Here is a 7,500-nt window from a genome sequence, read left to right as displayed (position 1 = left end):
ACAAGGCTATTCATAGGGAAAACTGATACATCGATGTCAACTTACATATTTAAATCTATCTTTAGAGAACTAGCTTTCATCATCATCATCATCACATTTATCGTCATTCTGATTGGTGCAGGGATCTTTGTCATCTGCACAAGCACACAGGTCAGTGCAGTTGATACCAGCCTTTCTGCAGTTGCACCTGTTCGTGGAACAGAGAGTTTCTTTGCAGCCACACCTGACGAACTCAATGATGGCATCTAGCGCAGGAGGTAAATACGTCATTATCGGTATCCACTGGTCGTTCTCTACCTTCCAACCATACTATTTGCGGTGAAGGAAGGTCTGGTTAGGGGACAGAGGCAAGGTTCCATACGAGTGCCTGGCTGGCCTGCTGCTTGCATCGCGGGACGTTTCTTGGACTGCGCTTGCTTCTTTCGGAACACGGAACACCGGAGGTCTTTGACTTTAGTGCTTGCAATGTTAGGGGCAAACCCAGTGTAAATACTGTTGGTTGTCCTCTTATTCCAAGGCCTGCAAGGGCCTCATCGGCATCCAGAAGTAACATAAAGGAGGCGGCGTGGTCCAGTGGGTAGGGCGTTTTGTTTGCATGCGGTTGCAAACCGGCTGCACTGTTCCATCGCCTATCTGTTCTAACCTCTGATTTGGATTTGTTTCCCGTTGACCCTGATTCAACTTTACCACGCTTTGTAAATAGCCAACTGGTTGCCTCCTGCCAGTTGGGGTTCTTAATCATGTTTCTGTTAAGTTTGAATTGTTCCTTTAAAAAGTGGGGTGCCTGTAAACTAGCTTGATAGCTAAGTACACTTCCGCTGTAAACAAAGCATTTCCATTTTTACACTGCCACCAACTAGGCTTCCCCTTCTTTGAAAAGCTGCTAGTGATGTCTGCCCCCGCTGATGGCATGAAGTGCGGGTAACGCTGAAAGCTATAAAGGACCAAGGGTCTGTGTGATAGGCTGCAATTGATGACTCGGCGTCGCTGACCTGTCCCGGTGACGGATTTAAGACTTGCGAGGATCTTGCTCAGCAATTTATAGATACCGTTCTCCCCAAGCATGAATCTTGCGACGAGTTGCACCTGGTGTTCGACCGGTATGACGTTCCCCTTTCATTGAAGTCTGCAACATGCACAAGAAGGCAAGGTGATGAGCAACCAATTTCCCACCGAATTAGTGACGCGACTCACATCGCTAAGGTGGCCATGAAAGGCCTGCTGTCTCATACTAGGACAAAGATGGAACTGACAAAGTATCTAGCTGCCAAAATAATCCATAATGCACACCAGAGATATAAAACTCTTGTCGTGGCTTGGGCAAGTGAATGGGAACGCAGAGAGATATCAGTCACCTTCAAAGCTCTTAAGAAGAGGACACGAAGACGATTCTTCATGCTCTTCAAGCTGCTTCGAACGGAGCGACAGAAATCAATGTCTTTTCACCGATACCGATGTGTTTATTCTCTGAACAGGTATCCTGAACCCTGCAGCAATGTTAACAGATCAGTGACGCCGAGTGATCAAATTGCAGTTTCTCATACAGAACCTTGGTCCTTCGAAGCTTGCACTGTTACAAGCACTTCAAGCCATCAGTGGTGCAGACATCACTGGCAGCTTTGCTTAAAAGGGGAAGCTCAGTTGGTGGAAGGTATTTCTGGATGTCGACGAAGCGACCATCGATGCCCTTGCAGGCCTCGGAATAAGAGGGCAACCAACAGTTGTACAATGGCTGCCATTGAGAAGCTCGACTGTAGACTACTTTCCTTTAACACTGCAGTGACTACAGTCCAAGACCTCAGGTGGGCTCTGTTCCGGAAGAAGCGAGTCCAGTCCGAGGAACTTCCCCGATGCAAGCAGCACTTCCAAGAGGCCATTATGAGAGCAAACTACCTGGAACTCGTATGTTACCTTGCCTCTGTCCCCTCACCAGACCTTCCTTCACCGCAAGAGTAAGGATGCCCAGTGGATGCCGTTAAAAACGTATCTACCTCCTGCGCCAGATGCCATCATTGAGTTGGTCCGGTGTGGCTGCAAGAGGACTATCTGTTCCACGAACATTGTTACGTGCTGGAATAACCAAGAGATGTCCGCGAACAAGGCATGAATGAAAACAACTCCCGAGTACGATATAAGCCTGCACGCAACAAACATGTGACAACGAGCAGTTACCCTTTTTTCCCTATTATTTAATTAGTTTTACACTGTTACAATTACTCGCTTAGGTTGAAGATTAAGTTAAACAGTTCGTAAAGCAAAGCGGGCTTACTGTCTTTAATGATCATTCAGGCATTCATCGTGATTAACTTCGAACTCCATGTTCCACCGACTGTAGACACGCAACAATTCTTGACTTTCTTGATTCACTAGCTTCTTTCAGGGGTACCCAACGAGAATATAGTTCAAAACCACTTAAACATAGCATTGTTAAACGTATTTTGGTGTTTAAACGGTAGATATAGGCATATTTTTACCCCCTAAATTGTTTTTATCTGTTCGGATTTCCTAGCTGAAAGTCTAGTGATCCGAAAATTATAGGGATCAAAACATACCTTTTCGAAAATTGCAGCCAGAAAAACGACTCCCGAAAATTCTAGGTGACCTTTTTAGGGTAAAAATCCGTTAAAAATTGGCAATTATTTCATTTTTTAGATGTTCGAAAATCCTAGGACAGGCAGGGAAGCAAGAAATTTTGGAACAAATGTTCCGAAAATTCTAGATCTCAAATCGTCTTCCGAACAGATATTTTCCGAAAATTGACGTTGGGTGCCCCTGTTCTTTCCACTCACTTGACACCGAATGCAAATATGGCGGATCACTCGGGCGGCCCGGGTCTACTTGCGCGAAAGCGAGGCTAGTGAGGCCTCGTGTTTGAGTCCATAGGGTATTTGCTTTGTAGTCGTTCTGTTCTGTGCTTTTTCGATATGGTTAGTAGTTGTTGTGTCCCTGAATGTAATCAGAAAGGAGAGAAGACGTCCACAGGAGAGAAAGTTTCTTTCTTTGAATTCCCACGCTCTCCTCTGAGGAAAAAACAGTGGATTCACGCAATTCGCCGTGAAGAAGGAAAGGAGTTTAAGATTGTCGATGGAACAAAAGTTTGTTCGCTGCATTTTAGGCGTGAAGATATAAGGAAATCATTTAATGGACGGGCTTATGTGGTCGCTGGTGGCGTTCCAAGCAGATTTGCTTGGTCAGTTCCTTCCCCGAGGAAAAGAAAACCTCCTCCGAAAAGACATCCTCTGCCTCCGAAGAAGAAATTGTTAACAACGACATCCACGTCTTCTCAAGCCGAGTTAGTGAGCGAAACAGATACCATGGCGGAATCACTTTCCCAGTCGACATCAACTGCCTCTAACCGTAGTAAAATTAACCGAAATACCAAGCCAAACGATACTGATTTAGAGTTCAATGCGCAAAAAAAGATCGAGGATATGGAACAGGAGCTGTTAAAACTTCGACAGGAAAACACTGAGCTCAAGAAGAAATTGGATGAGGCAGAGAAGCAGCACGAGGTTATCTCGGCCCAATTATTTTCTCTCGAACGCTTTACATCAGATGCTGGCATCAACTTTTACACCGGCCTTCCAAATTACGCCACTTTCCTCGCTTTATTTAACTTTTTGAATCCTGGTGAAGATGGAGAAAATATTCGCCCAAGAAGCACCTTAAAAGATGTGCCAGAGGACTTTTATGATGCAGACTCTGAGGAAGAAGAAAACGTTACACCTGCAAAGAAAGGACGCCCACGAAAACTCAAATCAGTTGAAGATTTTTTTATTGTGTTATGCCGCCTGAGAAGAGGCTTTTCTGAGCGCCATTTAGCTCACTTGTATGGTGTTGCACAGTCCACCATAAGCAGGCTTTTTGTGCCATGGATTAATTTCATGTATTTGAAATTTGGCCAGGTGTGCATCTGGCCTTCTAAGTCAGTTGTTCAAGCAACTATGCCTGCAGATTTTAAAGAAAAATTCCCATCAACGAGAGTGATTATTGACTGTACGGAAGTCTGGTGTGAAATGCCAAGCAGTTTACTTTTGAACTCTGAACTTTTCAGCGCTTACAAAAACCATGTGACATTGAAAGGACTTGTCGGTATTGCACCAAGTGGGGGCATTACATTTGTAAGTCAACTTTACACCGGCAGCATTTCTGACCGTGAAATTGTTTTACGAAGTGGAATATTGTCCCAATCCTTTGATGATGGTGACTCTGTAATGGCAGACAAGGGGTTTCAGATCCAAGACATCCTGCCCCTTGGTGTAGATCTGAACATCCCACCCTTCTTGGGCAGTGATGCCCAAATGTCTGCTGAGGATGTTGTTAGGACACAGCAGATTGCAAGCCTGAGGATACACGTCGAAAGGGCCATCAACAAGATCAAGAACTTCCGAATTTGGAATGGAGTTGTTCCTCTGAGTTTATTTAGTGTTGTAAACCAAAACTTTCCTATGCAACACTCAGGATCCACTCATATCTAATATCACATGATCTGTTTATGCTGTGTTGTTTTACTAAGTCAATGTTGTTGTTTACATTTATCTTAGTTGAAATATCTTTCAAACCAGTGTTGTTTTTGTCTCTTTTTGTGTTTAAAACATGATATTTAGAAACATAGAAAATCATAAATCAAACTGGTTTGACAAATTTAAAACCAAAATTAGATATGAACAGTAGTTAATTGTTTTGATGTTTAAATACCCTACCTTGGGGCTCACCATTTAGTAAACATACATGTTAAGAACAGTGATTTTGCCTTATGCTCTTGGTTCTCTAGCTGCTGTAGCTAGGAAGTGTTTAAAATAATACAGTTTCAATGTGACCTTTAAACTGTTCCAAAAGTGAGGGTCAAATGGAATTCGCTCAATGCTCATTCCTTTACTGGTGTAGACGACGAAATCGCACCATTTTGCCCCTGTCACACCCATCAGCCCTTGCACTTGGACATAGTACTTATGGGTGCGTTTAAGTTTAGGCTTTCCATCGACTTCTTCCATAAAAAAGCTGCTATCAGAGCATGCATCCAGGGGGGGTGACTAAGTACTTGGTTTCTGGGCATTTGACCTCAGAAAGACCAAACGGATCAGAGCATCCAGGATCAATAACCTTGCCATCAGGTGAAGCACCCAAGTATGGGGCATCCATGCTTATTACAAGTCCTGACTTAAAAACCTTCACTGGCTTGTTAATAGAGGACATATATTTCTGGTATTGTTCTAAGGCAATTGGCTCATATTTGAGTCCATGATTAGTATATCTTGACGAAAAAGGCTTTGGATTTATAAGATTTTTTACCAGAGATTCGTGGTTCCTTTTTCTGTCCCTTATAAGACCAAAATTAGAGGCAGTAAATCGGAATTTTCTTTCCAGCTTCCATTCAGGACAGCCTGATTGGCTGCGTGTTTTAATTTCAATGTCATTCAGTTTATCTTCATCAACTTGCAGACTATTTAACAGTGATTCTTCTGCTTCTGAAAGATCGGCAGGCATCTCAAACTGTTCATTAGACTGACTTGATAGGGGAAATCTTGGATATGTCACAACATGCTCACTGTGGTTGGCAGGGTTTCCTCTAGGAACAGATGTGATGTCACAAAAAACTTTAAAATTATCTTCGGTCACTGCAAGTTGATAGCTGGCATACGAACCTTGTGGACTTTTGCCAAATTTGGTTTCCACTAAGGGAATAGAATCAGACCTTGCGGTCATAATCTGTGCTAAGGCCATATTTGGGTTCAATTCTTTCAAGGTTGCCAATAGTTTCTTTTCATCTGCCTTTTGCCCCCGGATATTATTCCTTGCCTCATAAAGTGTACATCTGACACCAGGATATCGAGCTGATGATCTGGTCTGCTCCAGGTAGGTTTTTGCTACAAGCACTTCCATTGCTGGTTGCGGATTAATAGAGTTTCCTCTTCCCTTCCTATGCCACTGCTGTAAAGAGGAAGTACATGCCTGCTTTGGCTGCATGTCTTCTTCGTTTTCAAGTTCATGGACAGTTTTACTTTCATATAATGAGAATTTGCAAATCTTCATTAAGAGTGCTAATATATGGTTACAAAAACCAACCTTCCCAGCAACGCTGGAGCATGAAGCATGTTTCACTTCCCCACTAAAAATGCACAATGCGACTTTTAAGTTGTGTGGGGCATCATTCTTTCGAAAGCTGTGATAGCAGTGTGACCGGAAATAAAAATAGTTCTCGTCTCTCGCTGCAGAGATGCTCTTTAAGTATTCGTCGTTCAGAAAAGTTGTCGCTTTCCGAATACTCGTTGGAACGGAGTGGGCTTTACTTGTCGGATCAATTCTCTTTCCAGACTTTGAAATATGGAGATTCATTTCGGCACGAGTGAAAAAGGGCATCCACCGTATGTCTGCAGACCAGCCATCTAAGGGGAAACTCAAAGGAATCTGAGTTGCGCAAATGCCGGAGTTGTCATCTTTGGTTTTATCCAAGCGTTCCTTGCGCTTTGAATATACGGAGTCAGGATCCGGATCTACTATATTTTGATCACGACCTTCTTTAATATATTCCTCAACCCTAAACAGAAGGGAAGATAACATAGTTTTAAAACTTTGGTTACCGCAATCATGTCCAAGCGAGGCGCGAAATCGCCCCGAATTAGCAGTCGAAGCATAAGCATCCTACCTTTTCACTAATTGTGCTTTTGTTTTCAATCCTTTCAATGTATCGCCTCTACATTTCAGCCAGAAACGAAGTTCTTCATTTTTTAGCGTGGCAGGCGATCTGCCTTGAAGAGAAGCTCCAGGAATGTCTTCTTCTGTGAGCGCACGTGAAGCAGCCATTCGTGACGATCAAAACATAGGGAAAAGCCGGCCTCACTAGCCTCGCCTTCACGCAACTAGACCCGGGTCGCGCGAGTGGTCCGCCATATTTGCATTCGGTGTTTTATCTTCTTGCTTTTTCAGCTATCGTCTCTTCTTCTCTCCGGATATCGCGAGGTCAAAGGTTATGTCTCCACCATGGTTATCGCAATCGATTACATCTTCATCACAGCTATCGCATCCATCAATCACAGCCAGCCACGAGGGTAAGCCCTCGGGAAAAAGAGTTTTTTTCAAATTACTTACAAGCCTGCTTTTATTCTTTTACTCTGAGCATCTAGAATTTTCGCGCGTAACTTCAGAAAGCTAGTCCTCTAATAGTCTCCTACTCAGCCGTTCTTTGAGTGGTCACGCAACTCTCCTCCCCACACAAACAAAGCCTGCTTTCTTTCGAACTACATTCCTTTCCCTTTGTTTGGACTGCGTAATGAATGCATGTGATGATGAGGGGTTGCACCAATCGCAGCTCGCCTTTTGATTTGAAAAATGACGTCCTGTTATTTTCGCGCGTAACTTCAGAGATTTCACCTCGTGTGAAACTCGGAAGAAATTGATAGACGGTCTCTCAAGGTGCTTCACTTGTTCTTCAGCAGCCTCTGTAAATAACAAGATAAAGATTTTTGGGAGACGTTCTGTAGATCTGAAATTATTCGATCT

At 43.4% G+C, this 7,500-nt stretch overlaps 2 protein-coding genes and 1 pseudogene across 2 annotated transcripts in view; 1 reads left to right on the top strand and 2 right to left on the bottom strand.

Annotated features, from left to right (window-relative positions):
- Positions 1 to 7,500, top strand: part of LOC137984411 (doublesex- and mab-3-related transcription factor A2-like) — a 350,662-nt gene that overhangs the window by 75,337 nt on the left and 267,825 nt on the right. The gene's annotated exons all lie outside the window — the stretch shown is intronic.
- The window catches only part of LOC137984468 (protein C10-like), a 236,392-nt gene that overhangs the window by 116,815 nt on the left and 112,077 nt on the right, over positions 1 to 7,500 (bottom strand). The gene's annotated exons all lie outside the window — the stretch shown is intronic.
- On the bottom strand, positions 4,668 to 6,804 carry LOC137991039 (uncharacterized; annotated as a pseudogene).

Source organism: Montipora foliosa, chromosome 2, assembly GCF_036669935.1.
Source record: "Montipora foliosa isolate CH-2021 chromosome 2, ASM3666993v2, whole genome shotgun sequence".
In the NCBI taxonomy this organism is placed as follows: domain Eukaryota; kingdom Metazoa; phylum Cnidaria; class Anthozoa; order Scleractinia; family Acroporidae; genus Montipora; species Montipora foliosa.
The sequence above is the reverse complement of the archived record's forward strand: the minus strand, read 5'-3'. Positions and strand labels throughout refer to the sequence as shown.